At 47.2% G+C, this 16,727-nt stretch overlaps 1 long non-coding RNA gene across 1 annotated transcript in view; it reads left to right on the top strand.

Annotated features, from left to right (window-relative positions):
* LOC138284727 (uncharacterized) overlaps window positions 1–16,727 on the top strand; it is a 137,199-nt gene that overhangs the window by 119,667 nt on the left and 805 nt on the right. The window lies entirely within an intron of this gene.

Here is a 16,727-nt window from a genome sequence, read left to right as displayed (position 1 = left end):
CACACAGATGTTAAATCTTATAGACCACTATCGCTGTTAAACACAGACTGCAAAATATTAGGCAAAATATTGGCTAATAGGTTAGCCCCCCTCATGCAATTATTGATTCATGCAGATCAAAATGGCTTCATCCCAAAGCGTAACGCCTTCCTAAATATTCGCAGATTGCTGAGTATAATAGGAGACACCCCCAAGACTGCACAGGAGGAAATGGTGCTCTCACTAGACATAGAAAAGGCCTTTGATACGCTGGAATGGGACTTCCTGATGGCTACGATGGCCCGTATGGGAATAGGCCCTAATTACATTCGTTGGGTCCGTACATTATATTCTAATCCAAGCGCGAGGGTGAAGTCAGGCGGGGTGATTTCTGATAGCTTCCCGATTTCCAGGGGGACATGGCAGGGATGTCCCTTATCCCCGCTACTGTTTGCCATAGCAATGGAGCCGTTAGCGGCAAAAGTACGCCTTATGGAGCACGAATGGGGAATTATTAGGAATGGGTTACATCACACGATTTAATTATATGCAGATGATGCTTTGATATATATCAGGAACGGTTGTGCAGCTATCCCACCTGTAATGTCTTTATTGGTTGAATTTGGAGGCCTGTCTGTCCTTGTGGTAAACTGGGAGAAGTCCTGTGTGTTCCCCCTGGCAAAAAGGGCCCCCAACAACCAAGACCCCTCAGAGGTAGGGCACCTAAAGTGGTGCCCGACAACATTTAAATATCTTGGGATAAACATATATCATGCCACAGAAGACTTAAGAGACGGGAACCTGGGGAAGGCGCTAACTTCCATAAAAGGCTCCCTACAATTTTGGAACAAGCTTCCGCTCTCGCCACCCGGTAAGGTGGCGATTGCTAACATGTTGATTCTACCTAGGCTCCTATATTATTTTGCGGCCCTGCCGATAACCATTCCCAAAAGTTTCTTCAGCAATTTAAACACAGCATTACTGCAGCTCATTTGGGGAGGTGGTAGAGCGCGAGTGGCGCTATCCACATTGCAATGCCCGTTGGATAACGGTGGCCTGGGAACTCCGAATTTTGAAAGATACTATGCTGCCGCACAACTTCAGTGGGTCCAATATTGGATCCACAGACCAGAGCAAGCGGAACCCATGAGCCTAGAGCCTCGGCGGAACGGGACCCCCCTTTTAAATTGGCTGACGTCAAAGCCCCCCAAAGTGGTACTGGTTAACCCTTTGCTTGCAGCCGCGCATGCGTGCTGGGTTAAATATGTGCAAAGAGGAGCGGATAAGCTTCCTTACTCCCCACACATACCGCTAAATTATCTATTGGCGGGGACTGCAGCTGGAATGCGAGCCGTACAGCTGTGGAATGAAGCAGGAATACAGACGGTAGGGGATTGCTTTGAAGACGGCAAATTAATGACGTTCGAGGCTCTCCAGGCCCTCACAGAGATAAATTTGGGTCAGTTCCTGACATATCATGCCGTATGTCATGAAATCAGAAGAATATGGGGAATAGGCACTTCGGAACCAGAGACCTCCCCAGTGCTCCACCAGCTTCTACAACACAGTGATCAAACAAAAATAATATCCAATCTGTATAGAATCCTCAACAAGACTCCTGAAGCACAGGCAGGGAAAGCATGGAGTAGATGGAATGCAGTACTCCCCACTCCGATCCCATTGGGAGACTGGCCCAAGGCCTTGTCTCACATCAGAGGCGTGTCAAGGAATCCCAGATTTAGATATAGCCAATTCAATTACACGCATCAAACATATCTTTCCCCAGCAAGAATAAAGCGCATGTTCCCTGATTCAGTACCAACATGCCCCAGATGCAAAATACCGTCAGCACCCTTCTACCACATGGTATGGGATTGCCCTAATATACAAACGGCCTGGGCGGAGGTGGTAGGGGAGGTATCTGGGCTAACGGGACTTGCACTGTTAGCAGACCCTGGGTCCTGCCTGCTGGGACTGAGGAAGAGACCAAAAAAACAAAGACACCTGCACAAATTTATAGACTTGGCCTTTTTAATGTACAAAAGATTAATAGCAATGCATTGGAAAGCCCCTAAGGCACCCGATCTGAAATCCTGGTACTCTCTAATAATACGCTGGGCTCGCACTGAATACCAGGTACTAAAAAGAATGGTGCGCGAAGGGCGACAACACACAGGATGCTCCACTTGGGAGGATTTGGTAACAAAATTGGAGGCTAAAAACGATGAGAAGCCTCCTTGAATTGGGGCACATACAATCGCGATAATCACGTCATAAATTCTTCTGCATCCCCCATTACGGAAACAAATTCATAGGGCACCCAGGTATCATAGCGCACACACATAATTTCCTCCCATCTCTCTAGTACTAATTGTTCATCAAATTTTCGTCACCACAGTCCCAGAGACACGTGAGGAGCAGAAAACCAGGGTAGCCATCTGCATACACTAATCCAGATGGTGCCCTCCTCAGGCAGCCAGGGAACTCATGCATGCAAAACAAGGCCCACACTGGTCACGAGCGAATGCCTATAGAAAATAAACAATAAAGGATAAACCTATGGAGGGTGCAGCCAGAAATGATACTGTAAAACTTGAAGTGTTCCGTGAAGTGCATATTGGGGGGGTGTGTGATTGTTAAATGACCTAGATATTAGTTATTGTATTGGTTTATCCTGTGGTTGCAAATTGAATAATTTGTATTATATTTTGAAATATAAAATCAATAAAAATATTTAAAAAAATAAATTAAAAAAATCTCTGAATTCCGGGGTGCGCATACTAGCATGTGAATTACAGGGTATTTCTCAAATAGACGTCTTTTTTACACACTCTCTTATATTTGGAAGGAAAAAATGTAGAGAAAGACAAGGGGCAATAACACTTGTTTTGCTATTCTGTGTTCCCCCAAGGCTCCCGATAAAAATGGCACCTCACTTGTATGGGTAGGCCTCGCGCCTGCAACAGGAAATGCCCCAAAACACAACGTGGACACATCACATTTTTCTACAGAAAACAGAGGTATTTTTTGCAAAGTACCTCCCTGTAGATTTTGGCCTCTAGCTCAGCCGGTACCTAGGGAAACCTACAAAACCTGTGCATTTTTGAAAACTAAAGACCTAGGGGAATCCAAGATAGGGTGACTTGTGGGGCTCTCACCAGGTTCTGTTACCCAGAATCCTCAAAATTTGGCTAAAAAAACACTTTTTCCTCACATTTCGGTGACAGAAAGTTCTGGAATCTGAGAGGAGCCACAAATTTCCTTCCACCCAGCATTCCCCCAAGTCTCCTGATAAAAATGATACCTCACTTGTGTGGGTAGGCCTTGCGCCCACGACAGGAAATGCCCCAAAACACAACGTGGACACATCACATTTTTCTACAGAAAACAGAGGTGTTTTTTGCAAAGTGCCCACCTGTAGATTTTGGCCTCTAGCTCAGCCGGCCCTTAGGGAAACCTACCAAACCTGTGCATTTTTGAAAACTAGAGACCTAGGGAAATCAAAGATGGGGTGACTTGTGGGGCTCTCACCAGGTTCTGTTACCCAGAATCTTTGCAAACCTCACAATTTGGCTAAAAAAACACTTTTTCCTCACATTTCGGTGACAGAAAGTTCTGGAAACTGAGAGGAGCCACAAATTTCCTTCCAGCCAGCGTTCCCCAAAGTCTCCCGATAAAAATGATACCTCACTTGTGTGGGTGGGCCAGGTGCCTGCAACAGAAAAAGGCCACAAACTTGTAGAGATTATGGGGGTAGCACAGCGAGTTGATAAGCACGTATTCTTCTTTTATACATCTTTAGGCTGACTCTGCTTTGGGGACCCACAAAAGTGAGGTGTCATTTTACTTGGGAGACTGAGGGGAACTCTGGGGAGTAGGAATTTTGTGCTGGGGTGGTGATCGTACAAAGAAAAGTCAGGAAAATATGCTTTTTTAAGCAAACTTTGAGGTTTGCAGAGGAGTCTGGGTAAGAAAAAGTTGGGGGATCCACGCAAGCCACACCTCACTGGACTCCTTGGGGTGTCTAGTTTTAAAAAATGTCTGGGTTTGGTAGGGTTCCCTAGAGGAAGGCTGCACCCAGGACCAAAAACATAGGTGCCCCCTCCCCCCAAACACAGGTAGTTTTGTAATATATCATTTTGATGTGTCCACATACGTCTGTGATGTGGCAAACACTAAAATTGTGAAACGAAACACACTTAGGTGATGTGAAAAAGACCCCTCACCCACCAACCAAGTTGGTGGCATGCTTCATCATCGGGATCCCAACTGAGACACCTAGTGTGTCACAAGTGTGCTGCGATGCCTGATTACAGCGGAGCAGGTTTTTTAATTTTGACCACACATACTGGTTGGATTTGGCACGAGGGTGAGTGATGGTTTAGTAGATCAAATTTTATTAACAAGAGATTTCACAAAAGTGAAATGCTCTGTTAATAACTTAAAGGCCAAAAAACGGAACCAATGACTCACAGCTCGTGAGCTGTAAAGCCACGGCAAGGCACCAACCGCTTTACAGTCCATTCATACACCTTTCATACATGACATGCACAAGACCATTCACGCCACCAGCCATGGGCCCAGCACATTACAACACTCGCATCGACAGACAGCGGCACTCAAGGGCCCATTATTTTCATACGCCCACATGCCTGATACAGCAATCACACCAGCTGATGAGTGTGTGGACTGGCGTTTGGCTGGCACTGCCAGCCAAGCGCCACCCCACGCACACCGCCAGCCAAGCGCCACCCCACCCATACCACCAGCCAAGCGCCACCCCATGCACACCGCCAGCCAAGCGCCACTCCACGCACACCGCCAGCCAAGCGCCACCCCAAGCACACTGCCAGCCAAGCGCCACCCCATGCACACCGCCAGCCAAGCGCCACCCCACCCATACCGCCAGCCAAGCACCACCCTACGCACACCGCCAGCCAAGCGCCTCCCCATGCACACAGCCAGCCAAGCGCCACCCCACGCACACCACCAGCCAAGCGCCACCCCAAGCACACCGCCAGCCAAGCGCTACTCCACCCATACCGCCAGCCAAGCGCCACCCCACGCACACCGCCAGCCAAGCGCCACCACATGCACACCGCCTGCCAAGCGCCACCCCACGCACACCGCCATCACTTTTTTTTTGTTTATAAACAACAAAGAAACCACTAACTAATTATAAAATAAGTACAAAACTACAAACACAAAAGCTCTAACTAAATACATGACAGTAATGCCAACCGTGAAACTGAACATATGAAAATATAAAATAGCCAGTTTACGCTCACGGTATTTCCCAAAAGTTATTCTTGGTGTGGTAACTTCTAAAACAGCCAGGCACACACAGCCCAGGCTTTGAAGGGCAATCGGGGCAGTACATCCGGCTCTCCCTCCGGATTGCTCTCCAGGCACATACTCTACATTTCTTTGTGGGCAAGTCTTTTTTGGGAGAGGGAGGAATGTGATCTGGAAAGTGCAGATCTTTCAATCTAGCCGCATCCTCCACCACTTCTACGCTAGGAACTCTTGCCTGTTCCACCACAATAAGGCTCTCTATCACTGACTCCTGAAATTTAACAAATGTGATCCTTGACTCAGGTGAACAATCCTTGAACACAATAAAAGCATTAAAAGTTGCCAAATGAAATAAATGTAAGGCCAACTTTTTATACCACACGTAAGACTTACGAAGAGCAGTGTAAGGTTCCAACCTCTGATCTACTCTATCAACACCACCCATGTGCCTATTGTAGTCCAAAATGCACGCAGGTTTGCGCACTTCCGCAACCTGACCCCAAACAGTCACATGGGAAGTACTCTCATCATGGATGGTAGATAGCATGTACACATCCCTCCTGTCTGAAAATTTCAGAGCTAGCAGCTCATTATTCCGCAAGGCACTGCACTGTCCCTTCTCAAGTTTTTTACAGACAAGTTCCCTTGGATAGCCTTTTTGGTTAGAACGGATTGTGCCACAAGCAACAGTGTCCACTCTAAACAACTCTCTGAACAACTGCACTCCAGTGTAGAATGTATCTACGTACAAATGGTGACCTTTGTTAAACAGTCGTCTACCAAGTTCCCACACAATGTTTTCGCTAACTTCAAAAGTGGCCAGACAACCAGGAGGGTCAGTACTGGAATCCCTACCAGTGTAGACCCGGAAATTATGCACATATCCTGTACTGCTTTCTGACAGCATTTACAATTGAATCCCATACAGTGCCCTCTTACTAGGAATGTACTGCTTAAAAACCAAAAGCCCCTTGAAAAGGGCCAAAGACTCGTCCACACTTATCTCTTTGCCTGGAACATAGACCTCTGAAAAACGATTTTAAAAATGATCAAGGACAGGCCTAATCTTAAAAAGTCAGTCACAATCAGGGTGATCTCGTGGCGAGGCTAAAGCATTGTCTACAAAATGCAGCATACGAAGAAGAAGCAAATTAGCGATTACGTGTCATAGTTGCAGGAAATATTGCCGTTGCCATCAAGGGATTAGGAGACCAATAAGAAGCCAGTGACGGCTTCCTGATCAAACCCATCAAAAAAGTCAAACCTAAAAACTTTTTCATCTCTTCCAGATATGTGGGAACCCACTGAGTAGCTCTAGACTGAGGCCTAAGTCTGGCAGCATTGTCCCTCAAATATTGCTCTGCATATAAATTAGTCTGCTCCACAATCTCTTCAAAAAATACATCGTCCATAAACATGTGAAAAAAATGGACTGGCAAAAAGTTTTCCGTATTGACTCTACACCCTGGGAGACCAGTAAATGCAGGTAACTGTGGCTGCTCCATGTTTGGGGCAATCCAGGTGTCAGGTCTTCTAATGGGAAACCCTTCAGCCCCAGGCTGCTGCACTCTTGGCACATCAATGTCCTCCTCTAAAACAGGCCCTTCATCTGCACTGAGAGTAGCTTCCTCATCAGAAGAACCCTCTCGGACAGAAAACTCACTTCCAGAATCTCTCACTTCCTCCTCTGCCTCAGATGCAGAGTCAGTCTCGTAATCATGGTCTGAAGATGACTCAAAGAGCATGCCAACAACCTGCTGAGCTGTCACTCTACGGCTAGCTATGATCCTCACTAACAACAAATGGATTGCCAACAACAACTAGCACTAAAATAAGTAATAAACAAAGTGTAGCTTTATCACAAAGAGTTATGTACTAAAAAACTATACCACTCACTTGCCTGAAAAAGCTACTCACTAGCAACTACTCTGTACAGACACAGCAATCACCAATGATATCCCACTAAAAAGAAAAAAGGAAAAAGAAAATTCGACATATGACAACACAAATATCATTGTGCTCAAATCTAAGGACATTTTCACACACAATAATGCATTTAGTACACCACGTACAAACATGTCATTCATACATGTCAGCAATACTCCTTTGGAGTAAATTGCTTTCACTTCCCTAAAACATGCAACTATGCAAACCGCAGGACAACTACTGCCAAAACTGCAAGGATCCACAGCAAAGGAAGCAAAAGCTTTGAACTAGAACAAAAGAAGAAATAAACTGTTATAATCACAAATACAAATACTTCGCCAGTTGACAAACACCCCGCCACCAACAACTTAGAAATTGTCCCTGGTGCCTACGTGGCTTCTGCCCCACTAGGAGGCAGATGGGCCTACAAAAAAATAGGCCGATCTGCCCCCAAGTGGGGCAGAAATGGCCAACAGCACTGTACCCTGTTTGGGGGGCGGGGGGGCGACCCTTGCCAAAGGGGGTAAATGAGGGTGCCCCCAGCACACAAAAAAACCAAAGGGAACCAAAAAAAGAAAATCTCTGACATCTTGGTGCCTTCTGCCCCCCTTGGGGGCAGATGGGCCTAAAAAAAATAGGCCGATCTGCCTCCAAGGTGGGCAGAAATGGCCATCACTAACGTGCCCCCTTTGGGGTGCGACCCTTGCCAAAGGTGCCTCCCCCCCACACAAAACACACACACACAGGATCCCTGGTGCCTAAGTGAATTCTGCCCTCCTTGGGGGCAGATGGGCGTAAAAATAATTGGCCGATCTGCCCCGAAGGGGGGCAGAAATGGCCAACAGCTCTGTGCCCCCTTTAGGGGCGACCCTTGCCAAAGGGGGCAAAAGGGGGCACCCCCAGCACAAAACAAAAAAAGGGGAACAAAAAACAAATCCCTGGCGTATTGGTGGTTTCTGCCCTCCTTGGGGGCAGATGGGCCTACAAAAATAGGGCCCTCTGCCCCCAAGGGGGACAGAGATGGTCAATACGAAATTTCCCCCCTTTGGGGGGGCGACCCTTGCCCAAGGGGTGCCCCCAAACACACAAAACACACACACCACACAATCCCTGGCGCCTAGTGGGTTTCAACCCCCCCCGGGGGCCAGATCGGCCAAAAACATGGCCGATCTAGCCTCAGGGGGGGGCCGAAACATATAAAAAATTATTCCCCCCTTGCCTAAGGGGTCGCTGCCCAAAAACATAAGGAAATTAAATTCCCTGGTGTCTAGTGGTTTTCGGACCCCCCTGGGGGCAGATCGGACGAAAAATCGGGTGATCTGCCCCCAGGGGGGTCCGAAATAGGATAAAAAATAGCCCCCAATGGGAGCGACCCTTGCCCAAGGGGTCGCTCCCAAAAAACATAACAAAAATGAATTTCCTGGTGTCTAGTGGTTTTTGGACCCCCCTTGGGGGCAGATCAGCTGAAAAATCGGCTGATCTGCCCCTGGGGGGGGGGCGAAATAGGATTAATTATGCCCCCCAAGGGGAGCGACCCTTGCCCAAGGGGTCGCTCCCAAAACTAAGCCTACAAACAAATCCCTGGTGCCTAGTGGGGATTCCTGCTCCCGCGATCGTGGAGCAGGAATCCACTGAAAACAGGATCAGGGGGAAAGGAAAAACCCTTTCCTTTCCCCCTGTGTCTGTTTTCCCCCCCAAATCCCCCAAAAAGGGAAGGACTCACCTCTTTGTGGTCCTCTCCCTCGACGCGCTAGAGTCCTCAGCAACAATTGATGACGTTGGCACGATGTGAGCGCGCTGTCATCAGATAGCTGAGGGGGGGGTCGGGGTGGAAGGGGAAGGGATTCCCCTTCCATCCCCGACCAGGGAGTGTGGGTGGGGGACCCACGGGGGGAGCGCTAGCGCTCCCCCCGTGGGCCGGGTGCAGGACGAGGTGATCTCATCCAAGGCACAGAACGGGTTAAGGAAAGGGGTGCGCTGCCTCCCTCCCTTAGCCATATTTGGCCTCAGGGACCCCATCCCCCAAGACCTATTGTATTTTATGAGGAGGGCTGCGTGGACCCCTTCCGAGCCGATTTCAGCCCCCAATGACCCTATCCCCAGGGGATCAATTTAACTGTTTACGGGAGGGGGCATTTGGGCCCCCTCCCCAAGCATTTAAAAGGCCCTAGGGACCTCATCCTCCAGAACGGTAATTTAACTTTAAAGGGAGTGGGTGGCCATGCGGCCCTCCTCCCTGAGCCCTTAATGACCCTGGGGAAAGTATCCCCCGGTGCCGGCTCACTTGCTGTGTCCCTGGCGACCCACCCTTCGGATACAGCAGCTTCCCTGCCTACAACTGCACAGGCAAGGAAACTTGTGTTTGCTCCCGCTTGGCGGGAGCATTTTTAAATCTCCTGGCAAATGGGATCAAACACAAAGGGGGTTATTCTAACTTTGGAGGAGGTGTTAATCCGTCCCAAAAGTGACGGAAAAGTGACGGATTTACCACCAGCCGTATTACGAGTCCATTATATCCTATGGAACTCGTAATACGGCTGGTGGTATATCCGTCACTTTACCGTCACTTTTGGGACGGATTAACACTCCTCCAAAGTTAGAATAACCCCCAAAGTCTGCTCCCAGCAGGTGGGAGATTTAAAATGGCTGGGAGCAGACTTATATTCGGTTTTCCTGCCTACGCTGATGCAAAGGGAGCAGCATAAATAGCTGTTCCCTGTGGACGGGAGCAATTCTGGCTCCTGCAGCATGGGGGTAGCCAGGTGGGGCCGTAGGGAGTGGCTGGGGATCCCCCGTGACCCCAAACAAGTATTTGTGGGAGCCCTAGGTGGGCACCGGGGCACCTACCTATATTAAAGTGAGCCCCCTGAGGCTGGGGTTCCCAAGTCCATAATAGGCTCCGGGATGGGGGCTGCGCAGCATCCCTGCCCTTTAAAATAAATATGACCCTGGGGGATGGGTCCCCAGGGCCTAATGAGGCTCAGAGAAGGGGACCACGAACCTCCCCCACCTTAAAATAAAAAATGGCCCTGGGGGATGGGGTCCCCAAGCCCAATTCATTTCAGGGAGGGGGCCACATGGCCCCCCTTCTCTTTTATTTAAATTTTGACCCCAGGATGGGGTCCCTGGACTCTAATTAGTCTCTGGGTTGATGGTCTGAGTCCCCCCTCCTTTTATTGATTACTTGGTTCTGGGGGAAAGGTCCCCCAGGCATAATAGGCCCTGAGGGGGGTGTCCCCCTTTCCCTTTAAAAAGTGGACAGCCCTGGGGGATGGGTTAACTGGGGCCAAAAGAGAGTCAGGGAGGGCCCTTCTTCCCTTTTAAAAAATGGACAGCCCCAGGGAATAGGCTTCCTGGGGCCTGAAAAGGTTTCTTGAGGAGGGGCTTGTGGTCTCCTTCCCTTGTAAAAAAAACTGAGTGGCCCTAAGGCATGGGGCCCAAGGGTACAAATTAGGCTTGGGGAGGGGGACCACTTGCCCCTTCCATTTAAAAAACATCAGGCTCTGGGCGATGGGCAGCAAAGTCCTCTCCCCTTTTTGTATTATATTTTGTCCTGGGGAATGGGGTCCCCAGGGCCTAGTAGGGCTTGCGGAGGGGGCCATGTTGCTTCCTCCCGTTTTTTACAGTATCTGGCCTGGTGGATGGAGCTCAAAGAGGGGGGCTACACACCCCCAACCCCTTAGATTTTGGCCCCCGGGGTGGGTGTACAAGCTTGGATGATGTCATCAGGGATTTAATCAGTGATATCATGAATTATGTCATTTGAGCTGTCATCAGTGATGTCATAAATTATGTAACATGTACTGAGTGATGTAATATATGAGGTCATAAGGAGCCCAAGGGGGGTGAACTGAAGAATTTCTGTGTTTTTTTTAGTTCAAAACATTAATATTCACCGAACTATACCCTTAATTTTACCTTTGTTTTTTCAGTAAATTTCTAATGCTTCCACTCCATCCTGTTTTTAAATGAAATTATAATGATAGTACTTAGATGTCAGGAAGATACTCAGCTTGAACTCTCAAAACAGGCCCGATGTCTTCCTTCAAACTCCTTTTCAGGGCATCAACGTTCAGCAGAATTATACCTGCCCGTGGCGTTTATCATACTTCAGATCTGATTGTGCATCCCTCAAGTGCCTAGAAAACATGGAAGGCCCTGCAAGGTGTCAAAGGCCAGGGATATTTGGGCAGTTTGATGAAAGTTACAATATACTCCTCTTTTGTTTCCCATGGACCTAATGTGGAGGAAACTCAAAAGCAAAGATGCCTTCAAGATGAACAGGACACAGGTCCCTCGGGGTATAGAGACGTCATAATTCCCGAGCCTCCACGTTAATTGAGTACACCACGCTCCTGTTACAACATCTTTTTATAGATTTTTAACCAAAGTCAACCCCACATTAATGACGAGGCTGCGAGCATGCCTAATGTTTAGATAGTGCCAGATGCCAGATCTACCTTGTTTTCAAGACATGCTTTCAACTTTGAAACAGGTACTTGCCCTATGAAGGGCCCTGCTTCAGTTTGTTGACCTAGGCCCCACAAACAGTCCTGACATGGTTCGCAGGAGGCACGTTGCTTCCATCTTGGGGGGAGAGTATACATCTAAGGGGACTTTGTGGTGGAAGTGGAGGTAGTGGCAAGTTTTAGATTTGTTCTCTGGGTTACATATGAATACTTGATAATATTGGTGAGAGTATTGTTGCTCTTTTCACTTCAGATGGTCCAGGTCCAAAGGTACCACTCAAAAGTATCACAGCTCCTGTTTTTGTTTTTCACTCACTAGGAATAGCAAGGTCAGGCAGCCAAGGCATACTCCACGTAATGTGGGGTAGGAACTCAAGGCCTTATTTACTAGGAAATGACGCAGAGTGGCGCTGCAAGCCAGCTGCCTGCGCTGCATCATTTCAAAAGGGCGGGGATGCATCGTATTTACAGAAATACGACACATCCCTGTACTTTCCTCTGCGCTGGTGCACAAATTGCTTCCTAGCACCAATGCAGGCACCCTTGCTGCATGGTGCAAGGGTGCATGCATTGCAGGGATGATTATTTATGTGCAGGAAGAGAAAGTGGCTTTGCGTGGCCTTGTAAATATGGATCGGCACACTGCTCCACTGGAGAGTAAAACAAATGACGCCCCAGTGGCGCAATGTGCCGCTAGGGCCTTTTAAATGAAGCCCTCAGAGTCACCCTATCATATAAAATACAGCACATGTGTTTGTCTATCAACTTCTAGCCTTTAGAAAAATTGCATTTTATTTTCAAAGGACATTAATAGAGGAGTAAAATCAAACACACAAACCATAAGTGCCCATCACCTTCGGAGACAAAGTCACGTCCAGAAATGTAATAAAGCTGTTAACCAGCCCTTTATTCGCTTAAGCACCCCTTGTTTCAACAAAAACAATTGTGTTAAGCCAGAGGATACCAGGCACAAAGGCACGTCAGTGATAGCAATGATCGGACAGGTCACCAAAGGACATTTGTACTTTTTGGTCTTTCAAACATAATAACACATATTTACTGGAGGTATGAACTTTCCCAGGTACAGTCAATAAATCAAAGGGCAGACCGAAACCTTGCAACAGTCCTCGTCCCTCCACAGCTTATCCTGACATGACCCTTGATGTTTTATGGGTCACTCGAAGGTGTCCCCAACCTCCATCAAACTTCTTCCCACAGGAAAAAAGACTCTGCAGTCCACAGTTAGGCCCTGGGACAGGTCAGGATGTGGGCCCAAGCCTCTTCACCTGTATGGATGATGTTAAGCATGATGAAGGAGAGGTTCATCACTCCGGAGACCACACACTTGGTGGTGGTTGTGAAATGCCTCTCATGGAAGCCATCTATTTGCCTGCCCTCAACTAGTCGAAGTTCAACTTAATTTTTGTGCGGTGGAACGCCAGCATGCAATGGGGGTGGGATCCGTGAGTGCAGGGCCGGGGACGAAGGTGTGGTTAGAAAACCAAAATATTCTGTACGTTTTTTGGTCTTTCACCCTCAGGTAGCTCCATCTAAAATAGCGCACAGCTTAAATGGGAAATAAATATAAAAGTTAAGTTAATGAGTGTCAACTGCACTATAGTACATACATTATGAAACCTCTATTAGTTAGTGCTCTGCAGAGTTCTGGGTATAACCAGAGAGCCACATACATGAATCTTGGTTGGTGCAGTGGAGAATAATGACAGTCTGTGACAGAAAGCACTGTGAATATGTAAGTCAATATGTTAAACTTGCATTATGCATAATGTAATATAGACTGCCACAAAATAAATAATAAAAAAAGCTTTAGATAAAATGCTGCTTCTAAAATATAGATTTTAGTAACACCCAGACTGTATGCTTTTTTTGTTTAAAAACAAGCACTTAACAGCTGAGATGGTAACTCCCTTGCATTACCACTCAAAGAATGTAAATCTTTGTCATCACAAAGCTTCAAGTGATTCCATCAGTTAAAGCCAGTACCAACTCTCAAGCACCCTTTACATTTGCAGGTTTTCTTTCAAGCAGCAGACATTCTTGGCAGGAAGGCATGTTTATTGTTTAGCTGTTTGCCTGCCTTAAGTTTCACAGCGCAGGAGGCTCCCTGAATGATACTTCAGCTGAAGCATTTAAACTATCGGAATTAATCATCCCCGGATGGGTGTCTCTTCAAAAAAAGTAGGGGAACGTTTTTTCATAAATTAAAAAACTACGGGCATGTCATGCCCTTCTGATCACTCGAACTTTGACCACTAAACTTGACAGTAAAAAAATAATAATAATAAGGCTATATGATGCTACCTTTGCTGACCGTACCACTCCGTTTTTCATTTATTGCTGGAGGAAGGCAACAGAGAGAGAGGAGGTTGGCGTGTGGGGTTCATCACAGACAGTGCAGGACATGGCGGAAAAAGCACTATGATGAGAGCAGCAACACGGACAACGGAGCGTGGGTAGGTGAGGACAACACAGTCCACAGAGGGAGGGCACGTGTGGGGCAACATAGATATCAGTGGGTTGGAGGGAAGTGCTTGGTTCAAGCAAACAGGCAGCAGAGGGTTGGATGAAGGATCACAGAGATGGGGAAAAGTATGCAAGGGAGACAGGTGAAAAACAAACTCTCGTAGTGTGCATATTTATTTATTTATTTATTTATATATAACGTATTTGTAAAGTGCTACCATAATCCCCAAGGCAATAACCCATTGCTGGGATCGAAGATTACCTGTCATCTGCTCAAACCATTATTAGGGGAATGGCCAAGTCTTCAAGCTCTTTCGAAACATGAAGAGGTCAGAGATAAGACAGAGATCAAGAGGCAAAGAATTCCAATGGATTGCTGCTAAATGGCTGGAAGGTCTTCTCCCATTCTCGCTTTTTTAATGTACTTGGCCCTCACCATGACTAGATTAGCGGAGCGAAGTGCCCATGTGGGTTTGTGGAAAGTGACTCGCTACCGTAAAATGATTGCCCTAGTTTCATAGAGTACTCTACAAGCATAACATAGTAACTTGAATTTGGACCTTTTATGTTCAGGGAATCAATACAGTGAGTTCAAACAAGCAGAACTATTTTGTGTACTGTTACAAATAAGTCTAGCTGCTGTGTTCTGCCCTGATTGTAAGGGAATAAATAGGAAACCAGACATTCCTAGGTATAAGGCATTCCTATAATCCTGCCTACTGCTGGGATCCAGTGAAAGAACTTACACAGCAAGCGGTGATGACTGACACATTTATCACAAGTTGCATTAACCTGGTCTTGCTTAGATAGAGTATCATCTATTAAGAAGCCAAGGTTCTTGGCTATTCTCATTGGTCTGAGCCCAGGACCCAGAGGCGATGGCCACCAAAAGTAATTCCAGATTTTGCTTGCCCTACCAAACAGCAGTATTTCTGTGTTTTCTGCATTACGCTTCAAACAGTGATACTCATCCATGTGGCAACTTCAGAGAGACAGCCAATAAGATTGTCCCGTGTTGCTCCATGTTTCTCTCCTATGGAAACAACAAGCTGAGCATCATTACCTTTGGAGAGGATCTCAAAGTACCAAACCTTGACAATACCCTCTAAAGAAGACATATAGATAACAAACAAGAAGGGGCTGAGTGAGGAGCCCTGCGGGATCCCACATTTGGAAATTAGGTGATTGAACCTGAAAAGGAGCAGCTGAACTGATTGGATTCTGTAGCTCAAAAATGATCCAAACCACTGCAAAGCTTTCAAATGTACTTCGAATTTGTGCAGTCTCTGCATCAAAAGGTTATGTGAGACTGTCGAAAGCTGCAGACAAATCTAACAGGATCGGGGCGGCAGCCGTGCCTTCATCAACCTCCAATCTAATACTATCCAATACTGCCAAGGGTAGACTCTGCGCTATTTCTGGATTTTGTGGTTCTAAATCCTGTTTGGGTAGGGTCCAACAAGTTATTACTTTTTAAAAAATGTATTTGCTGGGCATTTACTAGTCTTTGTAGCACTTTGGACATATATGGCAGTAAAGAGATTGGGTGATAATGGGACAAGATGGAAGCATTGAGCCCCGCTTTCTTTCCCAAAAGCAAGATTAGGGCCTGCCTCCACATGGCAGGATATTCAGCCCTATTAAGAGAGAGAGGTCAAAAATCTGAGTAAGTAAATGAATTTAACATAGTGGCCAACCAAGAAAAGATAAAGGGCCATATTTATACTCCGTTTGCGCCGAAATTGCGTCGTTTTTTTTGACGCAATTTCGACGCAAAACTAACGCCAACTAACGCCATATTTATACTATGGCGTTAGAGGCGAATAGCGCCAAAGTTCCCGGAATGTGCGTCATTTTTTAGCGTGAACCCCTTCCTTGCGTTAATGATATGCAAGGGAGGCGTTCCCGTCTAAAAAATGACTCCCAGGACTTTACGTGGTATTTATACTCCCGGGCAAAAGAGACGCCCGGGAGTTGGCGTGGCTAAAAACGGCGCTTTTGCGCCACTTTTTAACGCCTGCTCAGGGCAGGCGTTAAGGGGCCTGTGGGCTCAAAATGAGCCCTCAGGTGCCCTCCCATGCCCCCAGGGACCCCCCCTGCCACCCTTGCCCACCCCAGGAGGACCCCCAAGGATGGAGGGACCCACCCCAGGGACATTCAGGTAAGTTCAGGTAAGTATAATTTTTTATTTTTTATATTTTTTTTTGGTGGCATAGGGGGGCCTTATTTGTGCCCCCCTACATGCCACTATGCCCAATGACCATGCCCAGGGGACAGAAGTCCCCTGGGCATGGCCATTGGGCAAGGGGGCATGACTCCTATCTTTACAATGATAGGAGTCATGTTGATGGGGGATGGGCGTCGTTAAAAAATGGCGCAAGTCGGGTTAAGACGATTTTTTCGACGTAACCTGACTTGCCCCATTTTAAGACGCCCATGCGCCATTTTCCCCCTACGCCGGCGCTGTCTGGTCTACGTGGTTTTTTCCCACGCAAACCAGGCAGCGCCGGTCTGATTGCGCCGTCTAACGCCATTCCATAAATACGGCGCCCGCTTGGCGCTTCAGAATGGCGT

Source organism: Pleurodeles waltl, chromosome 3_1 (genome assembly GCF_031143425.1).
Source record: "Pleurodeles waltl isolate 20211129_DDA chromosome 3_1, aPleWal1.hap1.20221129, whole genome shotgun sequence".
NCBI classification, from domain to species: Eukaryota; Metazoa; Chordata; class Amphibia; order Caudata; family Salamandridae; genus Pleurodeles; species Pleurodeles waltl.
The sequence above is the reverse complement of the archived record's forward strand: the minus strand, read 5'-3'. Positions and strand labels throughout refer to the sequence as shown.